Below are 17,021 nucleotides of genomic sequence, written 5' to 3' on the forward strand. Positions count from 1 at the left end.
CTCGTGACCTAGCGATGCTAACCCTGTAAATCGTTTTTTATTTCGGTTATTTTTCCGGTTTTTATTCATTTTTAAAGTTTCTATGGACTTTTTGCCCACCCTGTATATAAATTTCTTAAATTTATTGATCAATCACTGCAATGCGGCAGACCGGTATATTACAAATTTATTCATTCCGTGCTAATTTGAAAACAAGATATCAGCACTTACTGTACACATATCGCGCATAGCACGAGACACACGTGGCACTCATATGATGCAACTAACCTATAGTAATTTTGTTATTAATATATCTTACAATATAAGATCTCATTAAGTATGGACTTTAATAAATAAATTAATGAATTTATTAATAAATTTTGTCAAACAATTTTAGTTATTTAATATTTCCTCAAGATTATTTAACGAATACACTCGTCTGCATGGAGTGCAGTCGCGAATGAAGTGGCGTGTGAAGCCGGACTCAATGTCGTCTATAGTTTGCCGAACGTTGTCGCTTCCAGTGGACGACCGGACTCAAAGTGCGGGCATTAATGGGTTAATCGCGTTTGATATGATATATAAGTTATGTTTGAAGGTAAGGTATTGTAGTGAGTGAGGATCTCTCTCCGAATAGATTTCGAGCGAATATCAAAATGGAATTTAGCGGGACGAATTCGGAAATTTGTCAAATTTATAGATGGATAAATGGGTTATTAGCGGAAGAATCTCAAAATGGAGGGTTACAGTTCGGTACATAATGAGGCGGATAGGAAAATCAAAGAAAAAAAATAAGGAAAAACTCAACCTGCGGAACTTTTTCGCGAATTAGATATAATTGCATTTTACGAATTACCACTTCTTGACCTTTGGTCTGAGGGATCGATACGAAGTCTTTGGTATTTGTTAACGTTCTCTCTCTCTCTAGCCTGAGATATTTTAACGCAGTTTGTTATGTCTGATGTTTTAGGTATCGTGATTTTTCAATGCGTCCACCAAATAATGAAGAATTAGCTGAAGTTTTTTTCAACGATGAATCTGCCATCAAATTGAAATGGAATTATTTAAAAAAATGCATTATCTATGCTGCACTCATTCAATTTTCAAATTATCGAATCAGAGTTTTGATAGTTACCGATATTCAGCACTGCGAGAGTTAAAGAAGGAAATAACTCACGGGTAAAGATGATTTTCGTACACAAAACATAAAAATAATCAATAAAAAGTGTTTAGTTGTCAAGTAGTATCCTAATATAGCCAAGGGCGGATTCGTGAAGCTTCAGTAACATCGATTTTCAAATAGTGTACTTTGATACTTTAGGGTGGGATGGGTCAAATGTGATGGTCCGTTGAGGAAATTATCGAAGATATACCTCTATGAATTTGGGCGTAACAATATATCACGAAATGGATTAATGCAGGGGTTCTTAACTCCTGGGTCACGAACCAAACTTGGGAAGCAGGCGCTTTCGAGATAGATCGTTCGAAACAGTCAGGGGCTCTTGAGCTATGGGTCACGACCCAAACTTGATTCACCGGAGCTTCTGAAATGTGTCGTACATATCCACTTACACAGCCAGGGATTCTTGAGCTACTACTACTTTATTGCACACCGACACCGGTCTCATATCGTCATGTGGAAATTTCCAACCAATTGAGTTGGGTGGGAAATGTATGTGCTATCTATCGGTGGCCACCCAAGACTTGGTACGTAAAGAACTTGTTTTTGATTGTCTTCCCCCGGATTCGGGCCAGTCTACCCTGACTATAACGTTCATGGTGGAAGATGAGCATCTTACCACAGCACCACTCGGGCGCATTTTCTTGAGCTACTGGTTCTGACCCAAACTTAATTCTCAGGGTCTTCCGAAATGGGTCGCAAAAATGCAATTTCAGCCAGAGATTTTTGATCTATGAGTCACGCCCCAGAGTTGATTCGCAGGGGCTTCCGAGATGAATCGTACAAATCCACTTACAGTCCTGTATGTACTTATTGCATTACTAGTTTCACCAATTCAGAAAAACAGTTTCCATGGGCAGCCAAGCTGATCTTGTTGATTTTGGGTCTCAGGTAAAAAAAGGTTAAGATCCCCTAAATGCAATTAGAGTTCGTAACTTACCGTTCTCAGTGATGGTGATCATAGAAAATGCCAAGGAATTCATGAAAGCCCTTGGAAACACAGAATTTAAAGCTTGAGAATTTCTATTCTGTAAGGTTTATAATAATTTTTTTGGGTACCTTTAACTTCGGTATTGCAGTGTTCAATAGTTAACTTTTTCATAGTATTCCTTTGAAATGCGAACATTCATTTTTTGACATTTTCAAACTGTTTTTGCATTTTTGATACTCAAATGCATTGCAAACTTAAATGTCAGCAAAAATCTTTATTTTTCAATTTTTTCAAATTTTAATTTTTTTGTGAAGAAATAATTCACTTAGTTCAATTTATTTTATAGCCAACATGATGCAGGGTATATTCATCTTTACATACAAATTTTTTCTCACAATATTCTGGCTAACTATTAGGTGATAAAATCACACTTTTCCTTTGAAGGCACTTTCTCCTGGAAGCCATCTTAAAAACCCCCTGAAAGCTCGATTCTAAAAATGCTGCCCTCTAATGAAAATCCCCAAATTTAATACAGCATGAATTCTAAATGAATACTCCTGATTTAAAGGATTTTGTGAGTTAACTCCCTGAGGTCAAAAGAAAAAAATCTACTGTGAGAAAAAGCAACCCACACATTTGTGGCACCAGGGTCTGGAAGGGATATACAGTCGAATCCCGTTATAACGAACTCTGAGAGAGCGGAGAAATCACTTCGTCATAACGAAATTTCGTTATAAAGGAATTTCCGGTTGTATTTGAGGTATTAGAAAAGTGTTCGTTAAAACGAGGTTTTCGTTAAAACGGTATTCGTTAAAACGGGATTCCATTGTACATGTCTGTCTATTTCGATTGACTATGTATGCCTAGTTATATAACTTTAGATCTCTGTCTTAATCTTCCAATAAGACGGGCTTTCGGAGATAATTGTCCTGGAAATCAAATCAACACCGTTCAAACATTTTTCAATCAAGCTGGAAATGTTAATTAATAACAACTTTAGTAGGCTTATCAATTTTAGACCCAAACTCGATTAGATTCATCGAATAGCTTTCATTGACAAAGTTGCTGACGGGTTTATCAGTTGATGAATATGTTAATGAAAATTCATCTCTTTTTTGGATGTTCATTATTCATTCAAAAAGTTGATATTAATTACATTATTTCGCTTGCGAAATCGGTAACATCCTAAGCAATTCTTGATTATAACCTCGTTGTTTATGGTTAATAACTTTTCAGGAAAATTTCCGCAATATTAATTAACTGAATGATTATGCACGAACAGAGTGGTTAATAATTTTAACAAAATAATTCCTTTTGTAGGAAAGGTTTTATTGCAAAAAAGATGCATATATATTCATCTGGAATCTGGAAAGGAATCTGGTGTTCCTTTGAAGTGAGCTGAGCTGATAAGATTTTCAAAGTGGTTAAATTCACTTCACCTTTTGTTATTACAAGATGGCGCATTCAGGCTTCAAAGTTCTGTAGGATTTTGCTCAGAGTATTTTGAATTACAGTGGGGGAAAAGTATCAATGTTACGTAACAAAGTTATTCCACAATAAAATCAACGTGGAGGTTTTAAGGGGACACCATTATTGTTTGGTAAGGGGCAACTCTAGATTGTGATGTCGCAGGAAATTTTTCCTCTAATACGGGTGTGAATAAACGGAATATCTTACCCCCGGGTGTCGTAAATACTGCCACAATTGACACGTTTGATAAGAAGTATGATATTCATGTCGGGATAAATCGGGAAACTATCCATACTTACATAAGACAACCATGATTTTTATAGGTAGTGTATTATATTTTACTAAGCAAACGAATAAGGCAAATATACGGAAAATACACAATTCCTAATGCATTTCAAGAAGCAGTGTGTGTCGTCTTCAGGGGAAAACTATATAAACACTGATCACGCTGACAGAGGATCCCACTTGGGTTGGATACCGAATCTTAATTCTCGGTTGCTCAGCGGGAATAGTGCGTCTGTTCACTTCAAACGCCGTGGTCAGCATGAAGCTGAGAGTCTGCGTGTGAGACTAATGAGCGCCCTGATTGGCCGCTTGTGAAAAGAACCTACCCGATTGGATTATTTGAATTTTGTTACAATTTCGGCTCGTAATGAATCTAAGGCATGGTATTGCGATTGGTGGTGTTGATTTATTGTCGTTGTTAGCATTTTTTATTTTTTAGCGAATTTAATCTCTTTATATTTTATCGTGATTATTAGATTTTTTTGTGATAATTGCTATTATTTTGGTTGCTATACTCTAGAGCAGTGGTTCCCGATCGGGGGTGTCTGGAACACCAGGGGTCGACGGCCCGATTACCAAGTTGGAAAAACATTTTTAATCAATTACTTTAAAAGAAAAAAATTAATTAAATTAATGCGTAAAAGCACTTCTGCAACGTTGGTAGACTGTAGTAGAAATATTGTTATAATAACGATAACGATGGGAATTTCTGGCAGTGCCTGTTCTCTTGAACACTAGCTGCCCTCATGACGGCTCGCGGGGAGCCGGTGTATAATATCTGATGAAAATTGTACTTATATTGATATCTGTCGATAGGAGTATGAAACATGTTTTAGTTCTTATGCAGTTCAGTAGATGGCATTGCTATCTCATTTTCTAGTACAGGATAGAATGCCCTCCATTGTTCGAGAACATTCTCGCTGAAATTGGCTGTATTTTCTGCTGCTATAAATGTAGGGGGGGGGGGGAAAGGGGGTCCATCGCAGACGCTGAAACTTCTGGGGGTTCACGACTGAAACTTAGGGTCCATGGCATGCACCGAGATTTCCGGGTCAACGAGTAAAAGGATTTGCGAACTACTGTTCTAGATATATTTGACATTTGTATTTTTTATTGACTCCTTTCAGCCAACTCGTTGGACATTTTACCTGTTGTGGCCTTCGTACTTGTATTTGTATTTTAGGTCTTGAAATGGTCTACGAACAGTTTTTCCCGTATTTATTAAAACGTTACTAAAGTTTCATAATTTTCCGATTGGTAATTGAGGATACAGGGAGCTCCGAACATGTTCATCTTGACCACACTCTCTCCCCCCCCCCCGTTTATTGAATAAAAGTGTAAAGTAATAAAAACAAAAAAAAATTCTTCCAATTTGGAAGTTGCCACAGAGTGAGAGAAAAAGTTCAAACTTCAAACATAAAATGCAGTTTTGAACTACTTGACTTTTAAAACGTACTATTGAATGAGAAGTGTTATACACGTTTTCCAGGGATTTTTAATTTTCCGGAAATATGTTAGGAATACGTCTTCTTCCTGAAGCTATTAAAGGAAAAGGAGAGCAGCAGCTCCGTTTCCCAGTCATTTACGTTCATTACAGGATGGCCATTTACCGGAGATTTCTTTTGTTTTCTTTCCAAATCACTTCTTCTCCCTCCCATTTTTACTTCCTCAGGTATGACAAACTCACTCTAAACTACAAATGACGTTCATTTAATGGCCAACATAATAACCATTTTTCGCACGAGAGCCAGCGAATAATTCGTTGAAAAGAGTTTCCACCCGAATATAACCAAAGGAGTACTTTTAAGTATCTCTACTTTATTTAATGAATAATTTCAAAATAACCCTCTCGAAGAAAGTGTTCTACCCATTCCCAATCGATTAAGAAAATGAAAAGTAACTTTTCAAATTACAAAGAATATCTTTTAATATCCTCAATGGAATCCGTAACGATGGTGCTAACGTCAATCCTCGGTAAAATGAATAAGTTTCAAATTTCCAAGTCTTTGGAATTCAGACAATATTATATGTTTTTACCAGCCGCATTTATTCGATCGTTTCCACTGAAGGACCTTGCACTTTTTAGAGTTTTTCGTGATATTGAAAATTGTGTTACTCGATATTTGATGACTGAACCTGTTGTTTATTAGGAACTAAAAGAAATCAATGAAAATCTCTCAGCTCTCCCATCTTCTTAATGAGACTTTATCGCTTGTTTTCAATATGGGGGAAGATTTATTTCAAGAACTCTCTCGGTGTGAGTTCGAATCTCATATCTGCTCCTTCTCTTTATTCGCTGATCGAAAAATCTGATCGATCTGTGAAATTTCGTTTCGCCATCTGGTTATTATGTTCTTCAGAGATTAGAGTGGTTTAGTAACTATATTGCGGCTCTCTTATCCACACGAATCAATTACAGTGATATCTCGGCTAACGAAGATAATTCGTTCCGCAGTCACGTTCGTTAGCTGGAATATTCGATAGCCGAAATGCGATTTCCTTTAGGTTTCTATGGAAAATCGTTTGAAAAATTCCAGAAGTTTTTTACACAAAGGAGTGCTATAAAAGAAGACAAAAACTGACAGAAGGCAAAAATGAACATATTCAAAATTGGATAAATGAGAATTTACAGGAAGATATGGTACAGAAGGTCTTTTTATTTTACACTATGTACATAACCAACACTAGTGGTAGTCTACTGAAGCTGATGCAACCCAGTGGAGTTCGTAGTTGTCTTTATAGTCAATCAAATTCATCAATCATTCATGTGAATCAAATTTATTTGTGATTTAGTGAGCTCATTGCTATGTCTCATATTTATGCAGGTGGAAAAGATGATCTAGAATGCCAAGACCGTTCAGTTTGATGCGCCTAGAGTCTTGCACTGAAAGAACGCATGCTCTGAAAACGTACGCTCTTTTCATTTTCAATGCATGTACAATGCTTGAGTATTTGATTCTACATGAAACGTTTCAAAAAGTCAGAAAGAGGAGTGGACATGCATCTGGAAAAAGATTTCGAAATGGTCAAGAGTTAATCGCGCTCGAATGACAGTAATTCTGATGATAATTTTGTGAAAATTCAGCTCACAACATGGCTATTTTATGTGAGCGCGTACATCCATATCAACTAAAATGTTCGTTAGCCGAGGCAGAAAAATCACGAAAAAACTCTTTTGGCCAAAAAATTTGTAAGCCAAGGAATCACCGTATTCATTTTCTGCAAAGCATATATGTCGGCAAAGTACGAATGCAGACAAACCTTACCGACAAGCACACATATCATGGATTATATTGATGACCTCTAAAAAGACCGAGAAGATCTCAAGAGATAAGTTTATTGCGGCTATTCAGAGTCAAAGTGGTATTCAGTGTGTCATTATATATATACACACACGATGTCTGAGATCTAGTTGTATAGTATAACTTTAATTTTGAGACTTTTGTCTAAGTCTACGGTGGACATCACTATGTCCATCTCTTCAGCTGCTCAGACATGACTGGGACTTTCCAGAGAAGACAGTAAAATACAGTGCTCCCGCTGTTCCGTTCATATCGAAACTACTATATAAAAGCCACATAAGCTGGAATTTTTCTAACTAGTCCTACCAAATGGCTGGGTCATGAGTCCCATGTGAACCCACTGCAGCATAATTTTGCCTTCACTAGAAATATCAGCGCAATACCAAGTGATTTACAGTACCTGTCTCTGAATAACCAAAAAAACAACAAAAAACTTATAGCTACTCCGCGTTAGTCATAAGTCTCCACCGCAGATGTAGGTTGAACTTTTTGAAGTTCAAATCCCACCAGACCACGGCTCCTTAGCCCGGGACTATTTTCTTATCATTGTTGCGTGTACTTTTTACCCCTTACACAGTTTTTATAATTCGTTATCAAAGAGAAGAGAAATGAGATAAGAAATGAAGAGATTCTCTGATCACACATGTAGAACGTACCAAAAACCCGATCTCAGTTTCAGATAATTACAAAGCGGCATCTGTGATCAATTCTGTAAAATAGCAGGCTGATTTCGCGATCATGCACGAGAAGTAATGCGTAGAAGTTGTTGTTTGCTTTAAAAATAAGACACAAGATACTTTATTCATTCATTCCTGCGGTGTGAAATAGATTTCTCTGCAGAGAAATCGTTTATGCTAAACACGAATGAAACGCGTTGTCCTTTCTCTAATGATATTTCGATTCTGAAATGTTAAATACTTTCTTACCTTCAGGATGATGACGATATTTACTCAAGAAGTAAAAGAAGACGGTGACTTATTTACGAAATCTACCGCAAAACTATTCTTTATTTAGGATTACCGAAAACGAAGCCATCAATTGATGTCACGTCCAACAGCTCTGGAGCACATCGTGGAAAAAAAGCCAATGGCGGTGATCTAGAGAGTGCAAGTATGTTTTTTTGTTTTGTTTCTCGACTGTCCAATACAATCACTTGGCAGAAGCTGAGTGAAGCAAAACAACTAAAGAAGAAGGTTTGATGCGGAAATCACGTCAATCCAGTTGCCGGAAGCGAAAGAGAAAAGACCAAATCCGATGACAGGAAAACTCGGTGCAGAAATTGCTCCTATGGTAAATTAGTTTTTTTTTTCCATTCATTTTCTTCTTATTTACTTACGACACACATAAGTGTTATTTTCTTGAGAAAATGTAATCATTATCGGTATCCAATCGACAAAAGTTACTAACGACCGGCAATGAAAATATACTACAACTATACTTATTTACCGTAAGAACGAATGAGACAATTACGTTAAAAAAACGCTCTATCGACTTCAAGCAGTTGATGTAAATGCCAATAGACTGATGCAACCAATGAATCATTGGTTGCATCAGTCTACGGTTGATGTCACCCACAAAAATTTGCCAGGAATATGTTCACTGGCAATGAACATATTCCTAGCAAATTTTGTGAGTGACATTCAACAGGTTGCAATAGGTTGGGTTGAGGTCAACAACCGTCTGATGACTGCTGCCTATGTGACCAGGAATACCATAACGAAACACGTGCGGATTATGCTTGATATAAATGCCTATGACATTAACAATTATTGTTGCCGCAGCTCAATGATGTGCGGAGTTTTTTTCAGGCAATAAAACGCCCTTTAACACTTAGGCTGTGAAATAGTCGGAGAAAAACTGCTCTTAGTGCGAGTGAGTAAAAAAAAATACTTTTTTTTTCAGTTGACTCTTTTGTGAAAGATAGATTGCCATCAACTGAGATTTGCAAATTGAATGTAATAAAAAAAAAATGCGTGGTTCTTTTGAAGAATCTAGATTCGAACACCCCATCATCGATAAAATAGGGATTGGGGTAAGCTAGCACTCTACCACTGCACACCAATGTACACCCGTCCAATACAGTACATGCAAACCTGTCAGAAAATGGAGAAAGTATTACAAAAAAATTAGGATATATGTTACTGTGCCAATGCTAGAAATTGGCAGTCAGCAAGCGAATCGGTCAATTTCGTTATAAATTGACCCGGCTAATCCAGAATTTCGAGCTTTGGCAAGCCAGTTCGCGAAGTGGAATGCCGTTTTAACGTTTTCGGAGCGGCCGTTTAGAAACGCGCGTTTGCGTTTCATATTAGACCATGCATTCTTTAATGTCAATTGTTTCTATTGGTGTCTACTATCGCCTCTTAAAGTTTTTCCCCATCTTTTCTGAATCACACTGTATATAGATATGTATTACAAGTTAGCGATGAAAAAATGGATTTGGTGTGTACCGGGCCTGTCTTACATCGGTACATCGAATTTCGGTCAGGAATCTCCGGCCACAGCCCTAATAATTTCTAAAAATCGGACTTTGACCGAAACTATCGTCCTATTTGCGAAGTGACCACACTTTGGGCTTCGGCTGGAACATATATATGCGTACTTCATCTCTCTCTCTCTATATATATATATATGAATGGAGTTGAAAATCTGGTTGCTCATTGTATGAACGATATACACTCCTAATAACGTACTACACATGCAACATGAAAACAAAAGCGTATCCTTGTGATAAATTTATCAGCACACTCGATTGAACCGAATCGCATTAAACATGTAAACATGTACGGGCTGCTGTTGATGAACAAAGTGTTCCAACGCTCGCAGAAGTTCCTTCGGGGGAACAGTGAGAGTACCTATCTACGTAGCTCATGTGCAAACTCACTCATTAGAAGCGACGGATCTTTCTTGTAGGTGATATTACATAGATGTTAATTATCATAATCGAGCTAACTTTAATTAGATATTAATCATAGTGTGAAACTGAATTTCGTGGCAGCTTACTCCGTCTCTGCTTATATCGATAAACGGCTAATATTTTCAGGGGTGGTTTACGGAAATTTCGCACCCGACGTTTCGTCGCTGGCGACGAAGTGAGTGAGTGGGTGAGTGACCAAGTAAGTGACTGTATGTGTGATCAAGTGAGTGGCCGAGTGACCATATGAGTAACCGAGTAAACGCGTGAGTGAGCGTATGTTCGTCCAAGTGAGTGACTATATGACTGACAGAGTGATCGTATGATAATGAGTGACCAAGTGAGTGGCTATATGACTGACAGAGTGATCGTATGATAATGAGTGACCAAGTGAGTGACCATATGAGTGACCAAGCGAAAGGTGAGTGACCGTATGTGTGACCAAGTGAAAGGGTAAGTGACCATATGGGTGATCAAGTGAATGCGTAAGTGACTGTACGAGTATCAGTTGAAGGGGTGCGTGACCGTTTGAGTGACAAATTGAAGGGTCGAGCGACTGTATGAATGAACAAGTGAGTGAGAGATCGTGTGAGTGACCAGATGAATGATGTGTGATTGTATGAGGGACCAATTAAAAGGCTGAGTGACAGTATGAGTAAGTGAGGTCACTCATGTGGTCACTATCTTGATCACTAATACGGTCACTAAATTGGTCACTCATATAGTCATTCACTCACCCATACAGTCACTCATACTCACTTACTCATACATACGGTCACTCACCTATTCTCTTGGCTACTCACACCGTCAGTTACTCACTCGATCACTCCTAAGGCCAGGGCAGGCGAAATGTCCGGGGGGTTAAATGTACCGAGGACGAAACGTCGGAGGCAAAATTTCCGGATCCCTTCAGGGGCTTAGATGATATAAGTGTCTTCATATGTGGTTCATAGTATCTAGTGTCGTCAATGTTTTATAAATGAGGTAACATACAAAAAAAAACCAAAAATGAAGTCCATTATCTGTAATATATTTGAGTTCTTTTAAACTCATTTCTTTAATGGAAAACCGTATAAATATTTGTTTTTAAGCTTAAAAAAAAAAAAATCTTCCACAGTCATTTCATATCATAACAGAAGACATTCTCTGATTTTCGCTTACGAAATCATGCCAAAAATGCCAAAATTAGAAAACGCACAAATCCAAAATAATAGGCTTAATGCAGCAGAATCAATTGAAATTGAAAAATATGAACATGAAATGTCTGAAGGGAGGGTATATATGACGGGATTAATTCTTGAAAGAATGCAAAGGAAACAGAGAGAGGGTGAGATCCAGTTAATAGAAAAAGGTAATTGGAAATTTTTCTTTTTATTTCATCCGAAAAGAAAAGCAATTTTTTGACTTTGAAACGAGAAAAAAAAACCCAACAAAATACCCTGAAATTAAATTAACTCATTTAAAAACACTTCACTCCATCCCACGCTTATGTGTCTTCGAGAGTTAAAACTGAAGAGAACGAGATTGAGATTTATTGATTTATGCGTCCATGATCTTCTTACATGAAAAAAAAATTATCCTTTCTATCCAAAGTAATTCCTGATTTGCGATTCAACATGTTCAATAGAAAGAATGAAAAGTAGTACTGTATACAGGGTGTCCTGTAAGCGGCCTTTATCTCATCAACCGTTCGTCGCAGAAATATGGTTTCAAATTAAAAAATGCTCAAAATGTATTCAGGAATCACTAGTTCATAAAATACGTAAAATAAAGATATTTAAATTTTCATACGGTCCTTCTGTCCTCTAACTTCGAATTAGAAAGTTGTTGCCTCTTCTGAGCCTAACAAAATAACTCCTATGTATTTAACTGCAATATTCACCGAAGTAATTCAATTCAAAAATCAGAGAAAAGTTAGTTTGTTCATCACACTTTGTTCAAAAGTTATATAACAGCATAAAGTAACGGATACACTCTTTTTCTTCATTTTTATGCTGTCCTTTCCCAACGACTTTGCTCCGATTTTTGAATTCGAATATCTCTGCGAATATTGCCGTTAAAAACATAGGATCTCGTTTTGTTGGACACAGAGCAACCCCTTTCCACAACTGGAAGTTAAAATTTAGATACTTTTATTTTGTCACACAATTTATTTTTACTCTCAAAACTTGTACAGGGTAATTTTTTAACAGATTTTGAGCATTTTTTCAAATCATTTTTTTTTGTTTTCTGTAATTTCCATGCTCCGGAACCCTTAAGAATGCTATAATTTTAATAGCCAGCGCTTCATGAAAGCCCTGTGAAACTATCTTGGCCCCCATGCCACGAACATATTAAATTAAATTAAATAATATTTATATACTAGCTATAATACCTGGTGCTGCCCGAGTTTTCTTCAATGAGGCTTTTCGGACAACGTGATATCTCCTTCTTTCTTTGAGGAACATACAAACCGTGTCTAAGTTAAGCAATATGGCGATTTCCTGCGGGACTGGTGAAATAAACAAATCTAGATTTAAACAAACGAAGAAATGATTTTTTTCTCTTTTTTAAGGGGTGCTAGATATTTCGATCTCCCCCCGAACTTCAAGTTATCCGTCTGACTGTTTCTGCTTCCAAAAATGCGTAATTAAAGCTGTGGAATTTCTTCGATTTACTCTTTACGGGACCATAATTAATTTTAAAACTACCTAAACCATATGAATTTATGCAGTTGAATATTAAAAGACAATACGGAGACATTCATTTCCATGCTTGAGAAGATATAAATAAAAAGTTGAAATCAATGTTATTCCATGGATATCCAACTCAAAAGTTTAGGTTCGGCTAATTACTTCATATTTAATTTTCTGGGCTTCGTATCGCTAAGCAAACTCGATACTTCAGAAATCGAGAATTTATTACAATTTTTAAAATTATTGATGTGGCGCAAAACCCCACTAAATTCCCGCATTTCTACAGTAAAATCGGCAATTTTAACACTGATTTCTATAGGGATCATCCTTTGCCTGACCCTCAAAGTGATGCTGATGATGATTCCGCCTCATTACTGGGAGGATTGAAAAAGTGGCAAACCATTATAGTAAAGGCATATACACGCCCGAAACGCATTGCGAGGGAACCACGGTAACCAAAGTAAACGTTCCGAAAGTGATTGTTGAGGCCCCAAAACCATTGTTGCCCGACAATTTTTCGCCCATTTCTGGCATTTGCCCAGCTCTGACGAACTGTTAAAGTATCCTATCGGTCAAGTCGGGTCCCATTTGGTATATATGCAAAATTTGGCGACGATGAATCGAAAATTGTAGATTTGTATAGAGAACATACACGCACACAGACATAAAATCAATTTTATATATATAGATATACGTACTCATAGGAAAAACTTATGAAACATCTACGCTGTATGATGCAGTTTAACGTTAATCATTTATTTAAATATTCGCATTAATTAATCCAACTCAAAATCAATTAATTGAATAGACAATTTAATTTTAATCAAGAGAGAAATGGATAATAATTTTCATATAATATTGTTCTTTTTCAGCTACCTCGTAGGGCAATTCACCTGTTGTGTATATGTGGTATTAGTATTTGTGTATCACACAAAATAAACCTAACAAATTTTTGTTTAAAAAACATTGTCACTTACTCAGATCTTGCCCAAAGCCTCTGTGGTAGGGTATACTTTTATGTTGTACGTTTTAAATTAATTTTTAAAACAAAGAAAAAGATTTTATATGAAAGTTTTAATGGGCAACTTCCCGACTGATCCTAACACATAAAAAGCACATCCACAGACTGACATTATCAAGAACCCGACCTAAAGATAGTTTCTATCTGTTGACGCCTATTGGTTAAAGGTGATCACATGACGGTTATTTCCGGAATTCGACTAGGCGGAAAAAGGAACAGTTTGTTATGGCTGCAGTCAAACCCGGGAAAACAAAATAGTTTGATATACAGCAGCGTTTCTCAACCTTTCTGAACACCAGTAAAATGTCCGCGACAATTCCACGGACCACTGGTGCCTCGTATTACGGGATATTCCCGTGTTTTTACTTGTTCCGAATTTTTATCTATATATTTTTCCCGTTTTTTCTCAACTATGATTATTTGAATTTGTTATGTTTACTGAAATTGTGAATAAAAAGCGTTTTCATAACTTATCATGATAATTGTACATCTGTAAATACAAATATTCATCTATGCAATACATATTTGTCGGGTTCAACGTTTTTTTCCTTAATTTTTCAGTAATGTTAACTACAAATGGGTATTTTGCCGACTTATGGCAATGTTTTTGATGATGACTGGCTCTCCCCGCGTATTAAAGATCCTAGTTCCCTTTATTTCAATAAGATTACCGTTTTGTTTGTTTGTTGTATTGTATGTATATAACATGACAAGTATAAGATAACAGATGAGATGGCATGGGTCCCCTCCAATTGCTTCGGAAATATATCTTCATCCTAATATGTATACATTCATTCTTCTTAACGAATTTTCCCGGGACTTTTCTCCAACTCCCAACCCCATCTCGTCTGTAATCACCACAAAATTTGTTAATCGTGACAGTACCCAATTGTCCGGGAAAAATATGTGGTAAAATTTTTGTATGTTATTTTTTTCTTTTTTTTGACTCAAAATAAAGTGTTCTGGACTCTAATTCGAAGCTGGGCTGGAAGAGATCTCGGCAACGGGATAAGTCCAGTGGCAAAGTTCTGCCAATCATTCATTCAGTTCCCCTTATTTTTCCTCAATGACCATATTTCATTGGGAAATTAATTGAAAAATACTTCCAAAATATACTGCAATTTTTGTAGTAGCTGTCTATTTTTCCACCGTTTGCCCATTTTAACAGTAATAAGCAAATTTGTCGTAAATCGCATTTCTTGGCTACAATTAGTAATATCCCGTATTTAGAATCGCAATTTCCCGCATTTTCCTCACTTGATGAGGTATGTTAAATCTAAGTATGAATATACACTTTTTATTTGAACCAAAAAGTATATTACTGTGCTAATATCAATTATCACATTTGAATAACTTTCACTTATTTAAAATTCAATAATCAAGTCTGCCGGCGGACCATGTGTTGAGAAACGCTGATATACATGACTTTAAAAGACTTTCGCCGAAGGTGAGAAGTCAAGACAGGCTGTGGATCGGCAAAAGAGAGACAAGAAAAAAATGTCCAATTCCACGATAGATGAAAAGAAATTAAAAGTTCTTATTGGAAAATAAGGCTGTCACGACAATCACTGAGGCATGGGATTCGACTAGATTCATTGGCTCATACGTGAGAGTTTCATCCTTGTGTCCATCAGTCATGGAACGAACGATTTGCACGTCAGTGTATCTGTGCAGCGACCGACAGTCATTGAATACTGAAACATGCTTCAAGAATTTTTATTTTACCCACGTTCGTAATTACTCATTTTTTTTTTTTTTTTGTGTCTGTCCGGCAAGCCCACATGTATGTGAAGCAGCAAGATTTCAATGTTTATGTCCTCTCCAGGGAGAATGCGAATGTTGCAAAACGACTTCCGCAGTTTTCGGATGACAAATTAGAGACATCATATGTAATGATCCAGTAAATTTCTACCTGGGAGTCACCTGGGTCATCTGATCACCATGTCTGGGAGGCATTACAACTAATATCCTAATACATGGACACACAGCACATCCATTACTTTTTGCAGTCGATTAATGGCGAGCACTTATACTAATGAACTTCAGCGAAAAGCCATTAAAAACATGAAAAATACATGTCCGACCATTTTTATGAATTTTATATGTTTGTTTATGTCGCGAAAACAAATAACATTTAGTGTTTTCCTCAAATAAAAATGGTTTAAAAATGAAATGAAAGATTTTTATTTCGCGTTACTTTAGGAACGTAATGCGATTGAGTGAGAAATGAAGTGAATTCTTTTCTTTGAAATGTTGCACATGATGTTTCCCCTTTATTTTATTTATTATTATTGTATTTATTTTTTTTTTATCGAAACACATTTTGTTATAACTCCAGAAAAATTGAATTACACTTGAAGTGTGTGAAAATAGCAAAAGAAAAATCTCGCAAAATGAATTTCGTTCACTTCATCGACGACATAATCTTATTGTCTTATTCTTTCCGTCGACGCAAATACCTTAAGATAACGATGGATATATTCTTTGCGAGATTTTCCCCTCGAAATCTCGTAAATGTACGTTTGAGTGAAATCTCTCAGAGAATATTTCTCGATGTTCGAGAATAGGGCAACTCTTAATCTACCTATCCTAATTCACGATTTTTTTAAAAGGAATGACGACTACAAAAAAATGAATCCATCGCCATAAATTCACCATGGGAATTCCGTGAGTTATGTTGTATCCATAGGCTATTTCACCATAATACATATCCAAAATATACACCTTTTAAAATGAAAAACACAGAATGATAAGTAATACGTGGATATAAAAGTTTCTAAGAGTTTCAAATTATGAAAAATCAATGATATTAGCGTGTCGTTTAGGTGGGGTTTTTTGGTGAATAAGTGAAATTGCATCTAGTTAGCTGAAAGCTTTCCGTGGTTTTTCGTTTGAATATCGTGTCAGCAGCCTGTAATCGCGGTTCAGCGTGTTTCTCAGCCAACTATTTGACGTTTGTTGGTCACACGAATGCATTACAAGCTATATGAATTGTACAACTTGCAAACACCGAAGCCTAGTGATCACCTAAAACGGCTGAAATTCTGCCTTATATGTAAGACAGACAATTTTTGCATCTGACTTTCATTAAATGATGTTTTACAGCATTTTTTTTATCGCTTTGACATTATACGTAGAGTAAAGGAAATGGGACATTTGTAAAAAAACTTCACATTTAATTTTTATAATTATGCACTGCATTACTTATCGTTATCATTCTGCGTCGATAGTTTAAAAGATACATGCAGGGTATCCTGTAAGTGC

The 17,021-nt window shown here is 36.5% G+C and overlaps 1 protein-coding gene across 2 annotated transcripts in view; it reads right to left on the reverse strand.

Annotated features, from left to right (window-relative positions):
* The window catches only part of LOC149067598 (regulator of G protein signaling 7-like), a 181,447-nt gene that overhangs the window by 151,767 nt on the left and 12,659 nt on the right, over window positions 1-17,021 (reverse strand). The window contains exon 1 of one of the 2 annotated variants that reach the window (XM_089252503.1): window positions 8,074-8,280. The exons of the other annotated variant lie outside the window; for it this stretch is intronic. The gene's annotated coding sequence lies outside the window, so the exon portion shown is untranslated. Of the gene's footprint in view, window positions 1-8,073; window positions 8,281-17,021 lie in introns of those variants that run through there. 2 annotated transcript variants of the gene reach the window in all.

Source organism: Pholcus phalangioides, unplaced genomic scaffold (genome assembly GCF_987345545.1).
Source record: "Pholcus phalangioides strain wild (caught in Gottingen) unplaced genomic scaffold, Ppha-v1.0 ptg000029l_1, whole genome shotgun sequence".
Classification (NCBI taxonomy): Eukaryota; Metazoa; Arthropoda; class Arachnida; order Araneae; family Pholcidae; genus Pholcus; species Pholcus phalangioides.